This window comes from Sminthopsis crassicaudata, chromosome 2 (assembly GCF_048593235.1).
Source record: "Sminthopsis crassicaudata isolate SCR6 chromosome 2, ASM4859323v1, whole genome shotgun sequence".
NCBI lineage: Eukaryota > Metazoa > Chordata > Mammalia > Dasyuromorphia > Dasyuridae > Sminthopsis > Sminthopsis crassicaudata.
Window position 1 is genome coordinate 556,441,296 of NC_133618.1, and position 21,543 is coordinate 556,462,838.

Consider the following 21,543-nt stretch of genomic DNA (forward strand, 5'->3'; position numbering starts at 1 on the left):
TGAGTCAATATGCTATATTATGTAAGACACACCATGCTACTGTCGAAATAGCACTGGTTCTGATCAAATCTCTCCTCTATCACTAAAGCTCCTTCTGTCCCTTAGTGCATAATCTACTTGGTTTGCTATATTTGATACTCCTTTTATATACAGATACATAAGATACACACAAATACACACATATACAGATATACATATATGTTATATTTATGTATATATGACCATGTATGCAAACATACACAGATCTTCTTGACTCTTTAACTCTATAAACACTACTACTGAATATAAATGAATGTATATATATATACACACATATACATATGTAAATATGAATAAGTATATATTAATATATTGTCTATATACTTTCATGGGATATTTCAGGGGATATTAATATCCTGATGTGAAGGTCGGCTGAGACAGTTCAGGACGGCTTATCCACCTTTGGTGTTCACCTGGCACTCAACTCTCACCATTAAGCAGCTGCAGCATATGCAGTGGCCTTCTCCCAGTAAACTGTCTTATCAGACAGGTTAAATTAGGTCAAACCAACAGGTCTAAAACCCACCAATGAGTTAGTGGAGTATCTTCCCCAAACATGTTCAAACCTCCCCTAAAGGAATGGGCGGGTGAGAACAATTTGTTCCATTCTGACTTTTCTCTTGCCATTGGATTTCAGAGACTCTGGAAGAGAGAATGAGTTTGACAACTTTGTGAAATTCATCTCATTTAAACCCAATTCAAGCATGAATCAAAATATCATCTCATTGAGTCATTAGACCTCTTAGAAGATAAAAAACAAGCAACAATAATATGTATTTATAAAGTTACTATATATATATGTATATATGCATATATATATATATACATATATATATATCATTATATAATCAATCCATAAAATCCCACACAAAAAGTTCTGTTTAACTTAAAGCACTAAATAAACATATATTACATACATAAGACATTACGACTATGTCTGCACATGTATGTTTATCTAGAGCTAGACAGAATCAGGAAGATACTGGCTATGTATCCTTGAGAAAGTCACAAGTTGGAGTTCAGCTCCTCATCTATAAAATGGGAAATAATAATTACATCTAGAACAGCAGATTCTTGTCTGAAGCAAATTAAATTATATATATATATATATATATATATATATATGAAAAGGTCTTTGCCCTAATTTAAAGCACTGTATAAATGCCATGACCTCTAAGTCATATATGTATTCTGATCTCCATTCATGGAAACACTTTCCAAACAATTAATTATTCACACCACTGGCATCACAGATATTTTTATTTTTGTATATTGCATAACATTATACATGTATGAATATTTTTGTTGTTCCATCATTTCAGTCATGTCCAATTCTTTGTGAACTCACTTTGGGGTTTTCTTGACAAAGATACTAAAGTTCTTTTTTTTGCTAAACCCTCGTCTTGCCTGTTCCCATAATATGTTTCCAATGGTGGGGTTCTTCTTTGCAGATTCATTTTTTAATGAGAGGTATGAGTGTAAGCATCTCGAATCTTGGAATTGGGGGATGGTGCCTCAAGGTTCCCTTCAGCTGTGATCAATGACCAGGAATCCAATACCAAGAGCGTCCCGCTCCTGCAAGTGCCCACAGCCAGCAGTCCCTGACCTCCCAGCCAACTTCTGCACTCACCCGGTGCGGTTCCTTCTCACCCAGGGCTTCATCTCAGCAGCACAGCTGAACCTGGTGGTCCCTATCAACCAAAACTCACGTGAGTCAAACCAAGACTCTACAAATAAATCAGGAGATTAAAGTCTCTGGGGTTCCTACTGAGGGTCCAGCCACACCCACCTAGCCTGAGGGTCCTCACGTCATTTTTCTGCAGCGCTAGCCCAGAAGTTTTTGCCCTTCCTGGTCTTCACATCTTCTCGGGTTTCATCGGACCCCTGTTCTGTCCCAAGATTTCTTGATTTTTCACCAGCTTACATTCCTCCTGATGTGCAAATGTGTTCTATTTCTGGGGGAAATCAGGAGAGCTTGAAATTTACCAACCTCCTCTGCCGTCTTCCCAGAATCCTCCAAGATACTGGAGTTCTTTGGCATTTCCTTCTCAGCTTGTTTTAGAATTGAGGAAAGTAAGGCAAGCAGAGTGAAGTGACTCCCACAGCGAATAAGTATCTGAAGTCAGAGTTGAATTCCTGAAGAGGAGTCTTCCAACTCCAAGCCCATTGCCATCTATCTGCCCAATCTAACATATACTGGGTAAATAAGAGGAATTCATAGGACTTCAGATTTAGAGCTAGATACTTAAAGGTTTTAAAACCCAATTCTTTCATTTTATGGAGGAGAAAATGAGGTTTGGAGTGGAGGAATTAGCTTATTAAAAAACACATAGGTAAGTAAGTAGCAAAATCAAGATTTGAATCCAATCTTCTATACCCTACCTAGTCTTCTTTCTACTGTACTAATGCTTAGACTTTCATGCACTTACTCATGAAGATTAAAAATAAATATCATAAAAATGATTGTCTGAATTCTTCAAAGTAGGTCATGCTCTCTTACTGAAGCTATAATTATGCTTTACTGTATTAGCCATAAACACATTGAAGTGAACATTATTAAATGGGGGATGGGGAAAAGAGCAGATTTTATAAAAATAAAAAGTGAACAAATTACAGCAGGAGTCATTTTTACAAACACCTTCTCAATGCAAGTGACATTATGTTGATATTTAAGGACAAATTTAAAGAAAATAACACTTTACAGCATAAATTTTATTTGTACTAGAGTAGCCAAGCATCATATAACCTTGCATCTACCTCATAAGATATTCAGAGAGACCTGATTGTGACAGCTAGTTATAATAATAAAAAGGTTTTAAATGTAAGGTATAGCAGTGTTCCAATCAGTGCCTAATCAGGGTTATGCTTTTCAAATTATATTGTGTCTGCTTTCACCTCCTGCCTATTATCTGCAATAAAAACAGAAGTGCTTAAGAAAATCCTTGATCTGTTCACATATATTTTTAATATGAATGTGTCAGGGCAGTGGCAACAACAATATTAAGGAAATGACGGAATTCTTTCCCAGCTGGACATGTTAATTGAGAAGCCAAGTTTTAGAGGCAAAGTTCATGTGTGTGCAGATGGTGGGACAATGCTGGATGGCAGGCCTAGGTCAGTGTCAATCCCAAACCATACTTTAATGGCTCACTTCTCTGCTTTCTCAACGTCAGCTGGTCCCTCTGGGGTGTATATGTTGGGGAAGTCTGTCTCTGGATTTTTTTCCCTGCCCTTGACTCTGGTGTAGTAATTTCACATAGAGAAGATGTCGATATGTACTCTTCCCTCTTAGCCAAACCCTTCCCCCAAAAAAGTTTTTCCTTTCTTGTTTGAGGGATGACTAATTAGAGTTTATTTCAAAATTAAGAGCAAAAAAAAAAAAAAAAAAAAAAAAAAAAAAAAAAAAAAAAAAAAAAACAACTACAAAATCTCACTCCAAATATATCAAATATTAAAATTATAATATGACAGTGAAAGATGAGATTAATTTGATAAACTGTCTAAGATCCTGTTACTGCCCAATATGTTCTTTTAACTGGGTATTTTGTGCCTGTTCATTGTTCATTTTCTATATAGTACTTATAGATTCTCTTTAATACAATTTATACATTATCCCTTACCTCACAAATATGATATTGCATTACTAGCAGATTTCAATAGTTTCAGTTTCCTAAGTGATATAATTATTTATTATCTGTAATTAAAATTCAGAGTTTGGCTTGCAGGATGAGTTAGATGAAAAGCCTGTTTTAATGAAAAGAGCAACTGTGAGCTGTAAATTTCTTTATGAAGGAGATAACTTATGTAATCACTGGTAACCTTTCTCAAGAATATTATCTCACTATTTATAAAACAATGCCTTCTTTACTTTGGAAATTTTAATTTGCATATGAAAAAGACTTTTATTTATTGATGCTTTTGACTGATGTAAATTTTTCATTCAGCAAGCTCTCTTTGAATTTTTCATATACCATCTAATTTTCCTTTGAAGGTCTTATTTTATGATTCTTTGGGAAAAAAAAGTACTCATCTACATATGTATATATGCATACATATATATATATGTGTGTGTTTGTGTATGTGTGTGTATAACACATGCATGGGTGATGTTATCTATGTAACTAATCATGAAGAAGAAATTAAGAAAAAACTCAACTCATATTATAATTGTTCATTTGTTAGTCTCTAGTATTTTCAAAGTTAAAAGACCTAAACCTTTAAAGTCACTAAAACTGACTTTAACAAAGAGCTTTTCTAGTCATTTTCATAACCTATTCATAAACCTATTCCTATTCTTATTCTATGAGACTAATAAAATTGTTTGTAAATTAAATTCTCCTATACTAAAATATAATTTATGAAAAGAAGATGGAATACATTTTAAGTAAGCACAAAATAATCTCTATTCAATGTAATTCAAGAAGAAACATTTTTGCTTTTTACTCATATTCCAACAATAGCTTTCTCCTGCACATATTTTTATTTGATATTCCAAAAGACCTATGATTTAATAGGTGTGACTACTGCTGCCTTCAACTCAAAATATAATCAATTCTGCATGCCCTATATATTTAGGAAAGTATGGCTTTAGGAATTTATATTTGAATTTTACTTTGTTAATATGTGTATTTAAAACTAAACTACACTTTTCATAATGAAAAGTAAATGACAAATATTTATTTAAACCAATACACAGTATCAGAGGTTTAATTCTGTTTAATTCTAGGACAACCTATAGACCATAGACATTTGTAGACCAGTTATTTTCCATGTTATCTATAACGATTTGACATACACGATAATTTCTATCACTTTGTCAGTTATCACAATTCATACATACATTAGGCCTCATGTTTTCAGATTACTTTTCTCACAGCAACCTGCGAATAAAAATAGTAAGTATTATTGTTCTCATTTAACATATGAGGCCCCTGGAGTTTCAATGACTTGTTTCAATGATAGAATTTCAATCCCACAGATTTTTAGTGTCTGAAATATGATTTGAAATATAGCTCTTGACTTTCTTTTTCTACTGTGATGTACTACTTCTCATAAAATGTATTTTTATGTAAAATTTAAATAGAACTGATCCCTCTAACATCTCTTATGGATTGTTAAAATTAAAACTTGATTCTAACCATATCAATCACCAAGCCATTTTACTTATTGCATTAAAGTACTCTATTTTATCTACATATCTTCTCTCTCTCTTTTTTTTTGTCTTTTTTGGTGAACTAAATTCATGCAACTAATTAGTGTTTGTTTGGGGAATGAATATCCCATTTTTAGAACAGTTGCTTGAAGAGTGATTCAAAATAATGTTGCTTTTTTTCATACAGGAAACATTCTAGGTCTAAATGGCTACATACAAGTCTGCCAAAAATATTACCTTTCCTTCCTCCATAGTAAAAAGAACCTTAAATCTCAACAAAGAGTAATTTTGAAAATTCAACATTTATTAAGCAAATTCAAAACACACAAAGTATATTAAGAAAAGATCTGAATTAGATGTTTATTTGAAAATAATTTAAATTATTTTTATTCAAAGATCCATATACAATGGTAAAAAGCACTTCAAATCACCTATAAAATTGAATTATTTATCAACATATACCATGAACTTCTATTTTGTTACTGAACATTAATTATATCAGAACTTTATGATTTTCACATTACTTAATCTTTCATTTGGTCATTGGGCATCTAATAACTCTAATAAAATTATGTATATTTAGAAAATAAAAATTGAGATTAAAAATACATTCACTGGGATAAATAAACCATAAGTTAAAGATACATAAAAAGTATGCAAAAGCCATATGAAACCTGAGATATGCACGTGTACAGAAAGTGAAATTTACTAAAACACTAATTTAAATTTCTTTTAAGGATTGCTTTTATCTTGATGTTTTAGCTACTGTTTTATCATAATAAATAATTTGTAAACCTTTCATTTAAAAAAAATAGTAGTTCATGTCTTACTTAAGATGTTTATTTGACCAAATTAAAAGCTTTTAAATTCTAAAAGTTCATGGGATTTCACTATATTCAAGTAACTCACTTTTGTAGAAAATATAGTTAATATGCTTTCATATTTTAGTGTAATACCTTAGGAGGTAAAGAAGACAGCATCTCAACATACTCAGAAACTCAGAACTATAATCCAGGACTGGTATCATAAATTTAAATTTTTGTTATATAGACATTCAGTATTATTTTCATTACAAAATTTAGATGAATTTTCCATATGACCCAGAAAAAAAAAAAAAAAAACTTTCCCCACTTTATCAACTTTACTAAGTTTCTTTTCATTCATTTTATTTATAGCACCTATATTTAACTTTTTTTCTTTTATATTGCTATCATCAGGAAGACAGGCCTTCAGGTATTAATTTTAGGCCTGTCTCTTTTCATAAAAAAAAAAATTACTTCACTATTGTAAGTGTTAATGTGTGTAAGTGAAGCTCCAATGTATCTACTTACAATTCATTATTATCCCAGTCAACTAGGTTAACATTGATTCACCATATACATGGAATGTTAAAGTATTTGTTTTGCCTGTGGTCAGTAGCAATATAGTTAGTTACTGGAAATAATTTACTGGAAGCAAAGCCCACAGCTTTGTCCTATACTTTCCATTATTATTACTACAACTTATTCATATGAAATTATGGTAGCTCTTCAGGTTCAGAGTCTTGGGCCACAGACCTAAGCAGGTGTTTGCTTAATAATTTGGTCAAAGATCAGTGAGTTAAAGGTTAGGCCAGGGGAGAGTGAGAATAGAAGGGTCAGAGCACTTGCAGGAGGGGGTTGAGACTTGATCTTCTCAAGTCTGGAACGGTCGAACCTCAAGGTCACCCATTAGTGATCCCGCTTTAACGGACTGTGAGATGTCAACAATAAATTCACCATGCCAGAACCTTTAACCCTATTAATGCTGTGAATTCTGGAAGCCAAGGCAAAAGATTCACAAGGAAAATACCATGAAAAATTATTCATGTAGTTGTCTGAGATGGGAAGTTTGCATCTGCTAAAATACCTTACTAAGAAAAATAGCAGGATCACTTGTTCAAACTCAGTGTTCAAACAGTATTGTGCAAGAACCTAGTACCAAGGTATGCTAAAATACTATTTCTGAATTGTCATAATTTGCATTGTTATATATAGGTAGCCAAGAAATGGCTAATTTTTAAAATAAAAACTTTGTCCATTCCAACTTATTTGAAAATAATCCAAAAAGGAAATTACAGTTATCATGTGACATTAAAATGTCACACATAATGTGGCATATAATTTTCTATTATTCTTAGAAAAAATGAAGCATAACACAAGACATACCATCAAGAGCTCTGAAAAAATATGTTTTTGTTTCTTCAAGTATGCGTTTTTAATATTCCTGTCATCATAATAATTTTGTTATCTAATTTGCTGCTAAGGCCTCAATACAAGGTCAAATGTATCATGCCAGTGACCAATACTTCTGAAGACTAATGAAACAATAGGTATATTGTCATATAAAGAAAGTATTCTAGGAACAATGTTCTCTAATATACATATATGTGCTGATAGCTGTGTCCATATTCATATGAATAGGATTCCATTTTCTTCAAATATGTCAACATTTGCTTTAATTTAAAAATAATTCTTTCATTATATATATTGTATTCTTCACAACAGCCCTTTCTGGATCTAGTCCCTTGGCCCAAGTCTATCCCAGAATTGAATCCATTTGGAATTCTTTTGTAAATTAATATTAAAAAGTTAGGCTGTCTGACAAGATATATAATGTTCTATTCTTATTGTCCCTTATTGTCTGTCAGGAAGGGTAAAATTCATCTAATTATGAATTTGCTTTCTAAATGCTATTTACTACCTCCCCATTGATATCTTCCAACCTACTCATGATTGACTTGTTCTTTGCATCATGTTTTGGGGGAAGAAGTCAATTCTAAGCAGATACCTAGACTAGAGAGAACTCTTTTCTATAGATGTAAAAAATTACTACATTAGTTAAGTATTTAATAAATTATTTCCACTAAGGAACATAAGCATATATATATATATATATATATATAATAGATTCACTAACATTTAATTTGGAATTTTGCTAAGCAATTGATATATGCATCCAAAATTTTATAAGTATAAATATTTAATTGATTAAAGTACTTGATTATTCAGAAAGTATATTGTTTGTGAGAGTGATATACATCCATTTGAAAATTTCTCCTATGTGCTTTCCAAAAATTTTCCTCTCCTAGCACTAATATGAGTGTCCCAGCATAGGAACAAAAATAATGAATCAAGAGGGTTAAGAAATAGGCTCACTTAGCCGTAGCCAGTGTATCCAACAACTTCAAAGTCCACTGGCCACTAGAATTTACTAAAGATATGTGTACAACTATGTTATAAAGTGAGCAGAAGGACTTTAGTCCTATGTACAAATAATGGGCTTCTGATGATTTTTAATCAGAAGTTTATGGAAAAGACCTTTTCTTTCCTATAATATAAATTAATGGAATAATTTCCCCCAAATATTTCTAATCAACCCTAATATCATTAAAAAATAGTAATAAAAAATAAATCAAGGAATTTAAAATATTGCACATTACTTGTCTCTACTATTTACATTAGCTATGTGGAGAGGACACCACAGGGAGAATATTAGTATGTTTAATTTTCAACAAAAAGTGTTTCTGATTAATTGCTGTTATTTGCCATATCAGTGGGTTTCATCTCTTCCAGGGAGAGTTTTCTTTTTAATTCCCCACAAGTGAATGATGTGCAAGCAAAATTCATCAATAAAATACAAAGTGTCCCAAAAGTGTTAGTGCATTTAAAAATTTTGATAAATAGATTTTAAAAAGGCTTACATTACATATATAGCTATACATGCAAATACATGTAAATATTCAAATATATATTGAACTAATGGATCAAATTAATGTAAAATCAACTATGAATTTACTGCCAATATTGAAGTAAGCACATATGTGGTTAATTGATCTTATCCTTCGTTTAAGACTTTACTGAGAATCATACTTTCCTTTTTACAATTACATAAATTTATTTCTCCCCTACTCTTTCTTGCTTGAGAGAAAGAGCTGTTAGAAAAGTATTGTGATATGCCCAGAAGTCCTAAGGTGGAGAGAGTATAGGCTGAGCTAGCTAATCATTCCCCATTCCTGTGACTAGTGCTATGGCATTCTGACCATCCATTGTCCCAGGAGCAGAGACCTGAAAAAGAGTCAAGATACAGGGCAGGACATAAAAGAGGTAGTAATGCCTGTAGACAGTCCTACCATCTGCAAAGCCAATTTCACTACCTACCAAAGGAAGAGGTTTCATAACCTCAGCAGGAAGAAGCATAAAAATGTTGTTCTCTCAATAACCAATGTACATTTTAAAAGCTGAATTGTGCTGGAGTGTGCTCAAAGCTTTTTGAAAATAAATATGTGTATGTTTGTGTATGTATATATACATTATATGTGTGTATATGATATATTTCCTTACCTGGAAATTTTAAGAGTATCACGGCATGCAAATAATACAGATATGAATCCTTATGGAATTCTTTTGTAAATTAATATTAAAAAGTTAGGCTGTCTGACAACATATATAATGTTCTATTCTTATTGTCCCTTATTGTCTGTCAGGAAGGGTAAAATTCGTCTCATTATGAATTTGCTTTCTAAATGCTAAATTTTTGGGAATGGGACCATCTTATATTTAATTAAGACATATTATCAATGGTACTTATTCAGATCTACATTATATTAAAGGAAAAGACTGCTTTATAGTCATGATTATGGTGCTAAGAAATTAGATTTCTTTCATCAGTATTGAATCTGGCTTTCAAAAATTAAGAGACAATTGTTAGTGTGGAAGTGACAATTGTTAGTTTGTAAGTGAACTAGGCACCATGTGTAATGAATTTGTATATAATATTGAAAACCTTGAAAAAACACTCTAAGTCATGTCATAGAAACTAAGAACAATTTGAAAGTATTATACCTCAGTTAAAAATAAATTAATGTTTTTGGAATAGGACTACTTCCAAAATTGTTTTTCCTTATTGTCATTTTAAATCCTTCAGGTTGCATTAAAAATGTACCTGAGCTAAACACTTAATTTAAAAAAAAAGGAATTTTTAAAACTCTTCACATATTAAGATTTGGAATGAGAGCATAGGGCTGTGGGAGTTAAATGACCGGAGGTCATCTGAAAAGTGTGGGGAGCATTGCCTTCTTTGGATTTGTCTCTTTGGAATATTTTTACATGTGGTTGGAGAAAGATGCATGGCAAAAATAAATAAACATGAATGAAAAAACCGAATTTGACCTTGATGAAAATGTTGACACACATTCCAAGAAGACGCCAGAACACTGGAGATCAATTAAAAATAGTTACAATTGTGATGTTTCAGTAGATTTAGATCTTCTTCCAAACTGTCTGCCTGTTTGTTTTGCCTACTGTGAAGGATGCTGTGTGCACCTGGTTATTTTGCTCTCATTACACAATAGGATATTTTTGGTTTACATCATTATTCCTAGCAAATGAAGTTCTTATTTTTATCAAGCACACAGAACAAAATTTGTAAATGATGCTGTACAATGAGGACATACACAAAAGATTGGAGGGAATTATGACAACAAATTATGAAAACAATTTATGGATTCTTGAGTAATTTTTTTCTAGAAAAAAAAGGATGTACATATAATATGTTCAAATTTCAGTAATGTGACTATTGGTTCCTCTTTTGAACTTCTAAATCTTTGAGAAACTAAGTTTTCAAAAAAATTAAAATAAAAAAAGGAAATTACTAACATTTGAGAGAGGAAAAAAAAAAACATAATATTTCCTTATCCATAAATTGCTGTGGGAGATAAGAACAAAGCTACTTTAAAAACTGAGAGCCAAAGAAAATAAGCATATTCAGGAATAAATTATTCATTTTGTTCATTTTGGATCAATATTTATAGACATTCATGGGTTTTATACAGCTTAGGAGATTCTTTTAAATGTCATAATTTCCTCCCCAAAACTAATGTTAGATGCACAGTTAGTGATCATTATAAGTGCATAGATTCACTAGAGACATATATCCTTCATTTTATCCTTACTATAGCTACTGTGTTGGCTGCTGCACTGTGTGCAGGCTCTCTTTACTACTCTGCCAAAACAACCCAGAGCTGACCTACTATGTCTTGCCAAATGAATGTACTTTACATAATTTTTAAATCCAGCTACTTTTATTGGATGTGAACATGAAGTATGGTTCTCAAGTTGAAAGAGGAGAGTAAAGTTTGGCACTTTCCCATGTAACATAGGAATTGGATTCCTGGAAAGCTATCATAGAGGGTTATCATCATTGCCTCTACACAGATTTCCATTGCTTGAGAGAATTTCTGCTAATGGATCTTGTATGTGGCATTTCAATATATAGTAGGACTTGACAATACATTGCTAGAGTGATTCAAGCATAAGTGTTCTCTGATAATGCAGCTCCAAATTTTTGCTTAAAAATCAGCACCTAGAACAGTTCTCAAATTGTGGCAAAAGCATAGGAGATTTGTATTTTATTCCTAGGTCTACCAGCAATTAGCTTGAGAGCAAACCACCTCACTTCTTATGCATGTCACTTTCCTTTTCTTTAAAAGATGATGGAGCTGAATGAAACAATTTCCAAGGCACCTTCAAACTATAAAATTCTACAATTTTGAGCACTATTGCAGCTGATTTTGCATGTTCCTAAGGGAAAAAAAAGAAACCTATCCAAAATGATAATCCAATTAGGTTTGGGGATTTTTATTTGCTTGTTTGTTTTGTTTTTTCTTTGCATCAACAAAGGACTTCTAAAGGAGAAAAGTTCTTAATCTACAAATTTCAGAAGTTACAAGAATCAATTTGTTTTATTACTTTGGGACTCTGAAATTACCTTGAAAACTCTGTTTTACTGAAATTATGTATTTCATTAAATATGTACAGTTTTTGTAGAAACAAATAAAATATCTAAATATCAAATTTGGCATAATTTGTCATGGTCCAGTATGCAACAAATATCTCAAAATCCATCATACTAAAGAACAAGCTCAATTTCTCTTGTTTTATCTTCTTCGAATATCACCAATATGCACTTAAATAAAACTTAGCATTTGCAAAAGGTTAATAAAACTCTGGTGTTTGCAGAGTGATTTACAATTTGAAAAGCATTTTCCTCAAAATAACCATGATAATTTATAGATGTGGAAACTGCTTATCAGGGAAGTTAAGTGACAGCCCCCATGGTCACATGGCTTAGTAAGTAAAAGAGCCAAAGAAAGAAATAACAGCATTTTGGACTCCAAGTCCTGAGTCATATATCATATTGACCAAAAGAGCGGGGGGGGGGGGGGGGGGGGGGGAGGGGAGGTTGAACCTGCCATATGCAAATATAAACCACTCTATGGTCAGGGCGCTCTTGGGTTTCAACCAGTCCATCATAATCCATGGAAGAATCAGTGAAGTTATCATTCTACCCAAGCAATCTGCAATTCAGAGCTGGTTATACTGTTGGAGTTCTATGTAATATAAAAGTTGCTTTAGCTGGCAGAATCCTTCAGTATCCTTCAAGTTGAAAGGTGTTACATCAATGTGAGCTATCATTAATATCAAATATTACCTGAATACAAAAAAGCATATATGCAAAGCTTTGATACATATCAAAACAGTTCTCACAGTCCTTCTGGAAAATGACTGATGGTAATCAACACATGGATTTTTTTCTGAGAATAGTACAGAAACAGCCTATAGTAAAGGAGAAATGCTTTCAGATCCTTTTTGTTTTCTAATACACTAGGCACATCATCTTATTTCAACTGTGTTTTTTCCCTTTCTTTCCATGATCAAAAGAACACTAACTTGAGGCCAATGCAAGGAAAATCCCTCTTTCTATTTATATTTGAACTCCCCCATGCCTTCATAGCTTTGCAGGGCACTGATGCAGCACAGGATCTTGCTTTAAGCCCACATCTGTTTTCTCAGACTCTCCCTACAAGACTCCAAGACCACAGTGACTTTCTGCATCAATAGTTCCATCTTTTGGGCATGAAGATTGATTTTCTTCATCTTAGCATATGAAAGTCCAAAGTGTGTGCACCTCTCCCTATTGCCCTGAAATATACAGTACAACCCAAAGTATCAGCTTGATTAGGTTGCCCAGAGGGAGTGATTTCACTGATACAGTAGTACTTCTGACCAGGTTTTTGTGCTCTCTATACCAATGAATACAAAGCCTGGATAACCATGTTCTTCTAATAGCTTTATGCTTACAATGTTTTTAGCTGAATATTGCCAAACATTCCTTGGATCCTACATGAAATTCGAAAGATACCAAATAACTGCATACATGGAAATTCATTATTGAACTCTCAAATTCACCTTTAAATAACATATTGGTCCAGAGTTATAGTAGTGATAAAGGGATTTTAAATCAGTTATTAGTTTGTATAGTTATTAATATATATACTCATAATTTCACTCAATATTGCAAATGTCAATTTTCATAACTTGGATAACTTAACACACAAAAGGGATACATTTTTATTTTATTTTAATTTGTTTTCATGAATTAGAGCTATATACATCCTAATTATTGCATTCTTGATGACCTTGGAGATTTGTTTAGTGTTTAACTGGTAATTAGGGAAAACATCTGATGAAGAGCAGAAGTATATGTATGTCAAGAAATGTGTTTTTATGTCATTTTCTTATAGGGGAATATAATATTATACTCAGTGGATATTTGGGCACTGGGAAAGACATAACCATAGTCTAATAACATGTTAGAAGAAGGTGATAACATTCCATTGTTTTATGGACTTGTACCAAATTATTTTTAAGTGACCAAAAGTAGCCTCATTTAATGGAGAATGCCAAAAATGTTGATAAAATCTTTGACTAGCATTGAACTAAAACACTAGAGTAACTAAATAATAAGCTTTACTATAATTAGATAATAAAGATCTGGCACTCTGTAAGGGAATTAAATAAGTAAATATTAGAAATTAAGGCAATTGATTATACAAATCATTCTACTAACAATTTAATTTTGCTGCAAACATTTTTACTGGTAAGTGAAGTTATGATTACCTCCTTTCCATTCTGTTCCTAATAAATGTTTATAGACAAAATTGGAAAAAATAAACTACCAGTATATTTCAAAGGAAAAAAAATGGAACAATTTATGTTCACTCAATCTGCCTAATAAAATTTAGTCATTCTAAAATAATTGATTCAGAAATTTGAAATTTGTTGTTTTGAATTTTGACTAAAGAGAGGAGAGCTACTGCAATATTTGGATGTTATTGATTAAGTATGGGGGAGGTATGTCTTTTCTAACAGACATTCAAAGTGGCATGGTATCTCCCATATATTTTCAATTATTCTACATAGAGTCACATTTGCATTTTTGCATAAATTTTGATGTTTCTTTTTGAAATCACCCCAAACAAAATGGTCAACTTGTATTCCCTTGCATATTTCTAAAAAAATTGGTGAAATATGGGAGAAAGTAAAAATCCAAAGATGAGACAGGAAACAAGTTTGCCATGCATAGAAATTTAAAAGTTTATTCCTTTCAGAATGCACTATTATTGTGATGAGGACCATAACCTTATAAATAAGAAAATTCACAGATCTGAGTTCTAATTTGTTCTAATCATTTAAAAAAAACTAACAGCATCAACATTTACCCATTAAATTTTAAGTTTCTGTACCCTCTTCAGAAAAAAAAGAAAATAATTACAATTAATGTTGTCAATAAAACTAATATTTGAAGAAAGAAAAAGGCGGATTGAAGTCTTATATGTCAAATATTAGTAGTCCTTTTGAGGAGGCATTTCCTATGACACTTTACCCCCTACAGCTGGCAATAAGGTTCAGAGCAAAAGAAATTAAGATGATAGTGTGTTGACAGGAGCAAGTAGACTCCAGTTTTCATCCCTGCAGACAACAGAAGTGACATCACATCTCTTCAACCTGACACATTAATGAATTGAGCAACACCTGAACTTTTCTGGGAAGGAGAACCTTTGACATCAGCAAGTTATTTGGTGTCAGTAATAATAGGATTCTGTATCATAGCCCACTCTATATTTGATGGCAGAATTACCTTTTGGGCCCTAACAAGTTGACAGGGGTTCATTTTGCTTCCTCTTTTAATGACATACTCTTTGCAGGTGAACCGTGGATGTAATGACTTCCTTTTTTGTCTTTGAGGATGCCTAAATGTCATTAGGAGACCCAAGACGTCTCAATCTGGCTTCATGCAATCAGGGAAGCAAAGGGTTTTTAAAGGTGAAATTGATCTTGCTAATGAAGAAGTATCACTCTTCATGGGGGCATAAAGCTTGGTAGTTCGAGTTAGGTGAATGTCACAGGTTAGAGTTCAGGCATAACATAAGATTGTGACTAAAGATTTTATCTTTTTTATTTATTGTATGTGTTTTGTAGGGAGGGGGATGCTCAGATTATTGAATTACTGCAAAATAATAAAAAATAAATAAAGTAAAACAAACTCAATTTCAGTTTTGTGGAGTAATTCAGGAAGAAATACAATGAGTGCCCTCCTTCAAATACCTGCAACATAAGGGTCAAGAATATAATAAAGTTCAAATATGTCATTTAGAACAATAAAGACACTGTAAATACAGAATGCCTAGTTGAGTTCATTCTCATTAAAATGAATTTTCTAATTTCTATTGGAGCTCAATTCTTTATATCACATTTATCATATTTTGCTTCATCCTTAAGTGTTACTCAGTTACTCATACTTCTCTCTTTTTCTATTTTTCCTTCTTTTGCCCTTTAAAAAAGTCCAAAAAGGATCAAAGCACTATATTTCATATTAATAAGTACACTGGTAAGTCCAATGAGGGAAAAAATCCTTACCAAATCTCAAAACTTGACCTCATTGAAATAACTTCCCACATATTTAAATCATTCTAAAACTACCATATTTGTAGTCTTTTTTTTTATTTCTGATATGGGTATTCTGGTCATTTGTTGTTAGGTACAACTTAAGGATTCCTTATATAAGTTCAAAGCATGAATGGAAAACTTGTTCACCTAATAATATAGGATCCATAGCATAGGATAAAACAAAAGCATACTCAACAAAATGAGACTCAAATGCCTATTTGGCAAAAACAATGAAAGTGAAGAAAGAAAACTTTTATGAACCAGCCTAAAACCAAACTCAATTTATTTTAATCTGCCCTAAAAATTAAAACTAAAATTATTAAATTTTTAAATGAAAATTTTCTGAGTCAATAACTAAGTGGCTATGCTTGGTCCGTGATAACATTTATCTTTCTTTTTTTTTTTTTTTTTTTTTTTGCTTAAAAAATGCAAATATAATTGCTCCAGACAAAACTTTCCACAAAAGTTGTGTACATTTGTACACATGGAACAGACCTTTAGAATGAATGATTTCTTGACAAAATATTTCTTATGATATTTTACTCTGCTGGTTATAATTTGCATTGTTATTAATTTTTAAGTTTAGCCTATTACATTCTAGAAAAAGAAAATTATTTGTTAAAAGGTGAGAAGGATTTCTCAATTAAAACATTTATGTGAGTCATGGCCTTTATGTCATTTTCAGGAAAACAAGCAATTACATTTGGATATAACAGGTAGAATAATGACTTTTTCACCTGTCAACTGCCAGCTTAAATTCCCACACATGTAGGCCAATTCTGTTTCATCCACTCTTTGAATTTCAGCTGCTTTGCTTTTCAATGCCTGTCCTTTGCTGGTGTCCTCTTTGTGTCTGAAACGCTCACACTGGGTTCTGCCTCTTTGGTGCTGGGCTTTCTTTTCACAGTGACATTTCAACATAAACAGTCAATATTCATTACCTCAAAGGAGACTTCCCTCCTATTGCTGACCAATTAAATACCAGCTGAGCTAGGCAGACAAAGGTAAAAAAGCTGTAACACAAGAACGTCTTAGAGCATACTTTCTCTTCCCTTAAAGGGAGAAAAATTGTAATCAAAACAAAGAGCTGGGGATTTGGGGAGGGGGAGAGAATATCCCTATCCAAGAGATACAATTCCTCTGGATATTATGGTTCTCTATCTTTTCATCTCACATACTCCATAGTGGATTTTAAATAGCTCACCACCAGGCATTTTTAAGGTTTCACCTAGAAGGACAATCAGTTCTTAATTAGTTCCTAAGTGAAGATAGCCATGTTGGCAGAGGCTGTTTACTCAGATGCTGGTGGATATGACCTTTATTTTCTTACTATGATGGCTAATTTGATTTAGTTTTATTTCTTTCTCTCCATTCTGCAACAGTTCAGGGAGGCCTCATTCAGAACATCTGGTGATTCTGACCCTTTTATGGCAAACTCTGCACTGTAGCAGGAATTATTGGAAATATCTGTAAGACTCTTCAGCCAAGTCTTACAAGTTGTATGTTAATTCTAGATTTTAAAAAATCATATGTATATATGCATGTTACATATGTGTATATCACTTAAAAAACTGAAATCACAAAACTATCCCCACTACCTCAAGGCACATTAGAAACAAAAGATAACTTTGAAATATAATTGTTATAAGATTTTATCTAATTAGTGAAAATTTTGAAAATTGTATACCTTGTTTTAGTTTTCAGCATAATGGATGGCATGAATTATAAGAAATGGTAACTTTTTTCCCTTCTCAGTAAATGATTTAGTATCTTGAGGATGTCATGTAACTCTTCCCATCCCTGCCTCTTCCAGTCCTCTATGCTTTTTTTATAAGTGAGTTATTTTTATGCAACTTCTCAAGCTTATTCATTTTATGTAGGTATTTAACTATTAACTAAATACATTACTAAGCATGAGACAAACTGCATATTTGTGTGCTATTCTTGGAAAATAGTAACATAAAGCAAAAGTTGCTTATATACTCAGAGTAGCCTATTTATTATATATGCCCTAAGTTGCTTAGAGAAGTCAGAAACAGTACAAGCAATTAAGGAAAATTTTGAGAAATATGTTAACTCTTCCTTTAGTAGAAGTCCCACACACACTAAAATTACTTCTCTTTCTAAAAAAATTATTATAAATAATCAATAAAAATTCAAATAAACACACTTGTGTAGCATTCAGTAACAACTAAATTAGAAGGCTTCCATTTTTTATTTGCCATTTTTTTTCTGTTTTTCCTATAAGTACTAGCATGTTATTTCTTTAAGCAGGTAAACTTTTGTTTATTTGAGGATCATCTTGTAATGAATGAAACTTTAATACACAAGAGATCTTTATCAAGCAGGCTTGGGAGAACTTAATCAGGTTTTCGTTTCCATTTGTACAACCAACAGCTAGAGGGCACAAAAGAATGCTTTTACCTTTCTTTTTGTCACAGAAGGGAGCTATACTGACTGCAACAAACAAAAATACAAATGAAAGCTAGCAGATTTGAAGCGCAAATTTCAAAGAGGTCATATTTTTTGGTGGGGGAAGGGAGAGGGTTCTGTCCACAAGGAAATACTGTCTCAAGTTCACAATATGTGAAAGTTAAATATGAGAATGTCATCCTCCTAAAATAAGAAGTAAATCCTAAAAATGCTGCTAAGATTGGGGCACAATTATTTCAAGTTTTATCCATTGTAATATTTCTGCATTCTTTTATAAAACTCTTGTTCAAAAGCAATATAAACATATGTTTAGCCTTCTTCCTTCTAGCATCTTAAATATTAATGTTGACTGTGATTCTGTATTAACACCTATTATTTTTGCATTAATCAGAAACATACAAGAATAAAAAGGAAAGTCATAGTTCAGCATTTCTGTCAACTAAAAAAAAGTCAGCAACACTTCCACAGAGTTTTCCCATCTGATCTCAACAACTGGCATAAGAGCCAACTAGTAGAAATATATACCTAGAGAGCCTCAGAGGAGGCTTCCGGTGATTACAAGAGCTGTCACTCCCCCACCTTGAAAAGCTAGCTACTTCTACTCAATAGTAAAAGGCATTATATTTGGACCATTTATTTGAAAGCATAATAGTTTGGCATTTTTCTGCAAGAAACACTAATAACCTCAGGAGGAGTCACATCTGTTGCTGTAGTACAAAATGGGTTGGGTCTCAATAGCATAATATATATAAACACTTTTTTCCCCTAATGAACTGTACCACCCCCTTAGGCACAAATGAGTTGGATCCGGATAGAGTGCCATTTGCCAAATTGTAAATTGCCTACATTTATTTTGGGAGTGCACTAAACAGAGTGCTAATTGCCTTGTTTAGCACTTTCCTTTCTTTCATTTGTACTGGTGTAAAATCTTAGTAAATTAACGCAGGCTTTTATTATGTAGGTAGCATTTGAACAACTAAGAATTAGTGAGGAGGCAGCATGAAAGGACTGATAAAAGAGGAGTTGGCTCTACCCAGAATGCCATTTATATGTCCCTTGAATTAAAAGGATGGAATTAACTTTTAATCCTTGTGCTTTTCAAATAGCTGATCTTAAGATAAAATGTATTACTCTGTCATTTTATTCAAATTTACTCACTTAAAAATTGGTACAATGTTAACAACTGTGATCATATGGGGAAAGTGCAGTGAGCTGTATTCATATACACAAGTGTATATATTAAGATTGATTCCAAATAGCAATTTATGTAGTTGCAGTCAATTGCATAGTCAAGATTCCAGCTTATTGTCAAAGAAAAAACACTTCAAAGTCATTAACATCAACTGCTGTACAGTAGCCTACATAAAATGAGTTGGGAGTCTCATTACAGCTCCTAATGGACAGGTGTGCACTTCAGAAATGCCATCATCAAATGTAGCACCAATTGGAATTCTCACTAGTTACATGAAGATAATAGATAAAGGCTGAAGGCACCTAAATATAGCAGAAGTTATCTTTATCTTCAGAGCAGAGAAGATACTATCCAGGCTTGGTAACATGGTTAATCATCCATTAACATCGAACTTTATGGATACAACAAGGTTTTCTATTTCTAGTGCTTTTCTTGATCCAAGTTGTATATTTGTTTGGTTGTTTTTTTCCTCTGAATTTATCAGACACATTAAAAATGGAAAGAGATTTAAGTTTTTCACTTCAAAAAAGAAAATAGGCAATAACTATTACTGAAGAAAATATAATACAATCATCATATACCAATATGGAAATAAACAAGTTTGCCCATTTTACCCCTTATCTGATTTTGAGACTCCTAAAAAAAGAAAAATAGGTAAATAAATCTGATGATAAAGAAAATTGGGATAACTACCACTAGTATTTAAGTGTTCCCTTTCTCCTCTTCTTTTTTTCCCTCTTCTAATCTTAGTATGATCATCTACTGAGCACTCTCCCCCCATAAACTTTTTTTTTTTTTACACATAAGCTTATCTTAGAATCTTGGTTTGTTGTAGAGAGAGATGCTCTATAAAAGACATTGTCCCTAAATTCTTAACAATTGGATTTTTAAAAAATCTATGCTAGTCCTCCATATTGATACACTCAAAACTTTGAAAGACATCTATATTGAATGTGATCAGTCCTATTACGCTGTGACCCATTGAGACTTGTCTCAGATAATTCAAGGGAATAGGATTTTGGTTTTCATTTGAATTGTCTAGATAACATTGTTGTCTGTGGAGATCTGTATTATGAGATGGTATTCACAATTCAGATTGCAGGTAGAATTTCTTTCGAATAAAGCAATTATAGACTCAATCAATTTCATCTACAAACTCAAACCTTTTTCAAAAATAAAAGCAAACATATTTATAAAAGAAAGGACTTTGGTTTCTCAACATTGCTGAAGAAAACCTAAATTTCCATAATACTCACTTGCAGATTAGTTAAACAGTGATCATCCCAACCCTGTGTCAGTTATTAAGAACAAGAAATAGCTCATTTATTTCATTGAAACAGCAAGTTCCAGAGGAGGAAATTCTCTCTACCAGTTCAAGTTGACCATTTATTAAATATTGTTAAAAATTATTATTTGTTTTCAATGCATTTGGTTTTAGTATGCATGTTTTGACTTTCTAGTTATTTCATGAATGAATTGTATCTACAATCTTTGTCTTTAACTAGATTGCAAATTCCCAAAGGGTAAGGATTATGTTTGTCACCACTTCAATATACTACAACAGAGTTTATTGCAGTGTTAGCCATAGATTTATCTACTAAAGTAAATGCTTGCTGAAAAGATTCAAAGAAAAGCATCAACCCATGTTTTAAGGTTTCACCTGAGCTGTCCGAAGTACACTTGTCCTTGGTGCTTGAGATGCTATCCATAGCAAAGGAGAGTTGCTAGATTGATTAATAGGTTCTATGTCTAAAGGCCCCAGAGCTTTTAACAAAATTATATATTGTGCTGGAAGTTTTGTAAGGAAGCATCTATTTGTGAAGTTTCCAGACCAGAAGGGTTTGGATAAGTTTCAGATTCATAACTGGGATCCTATTTAGGCCTTTGAATGAATGTTGTGTGGTTTTACCTAACTCTCA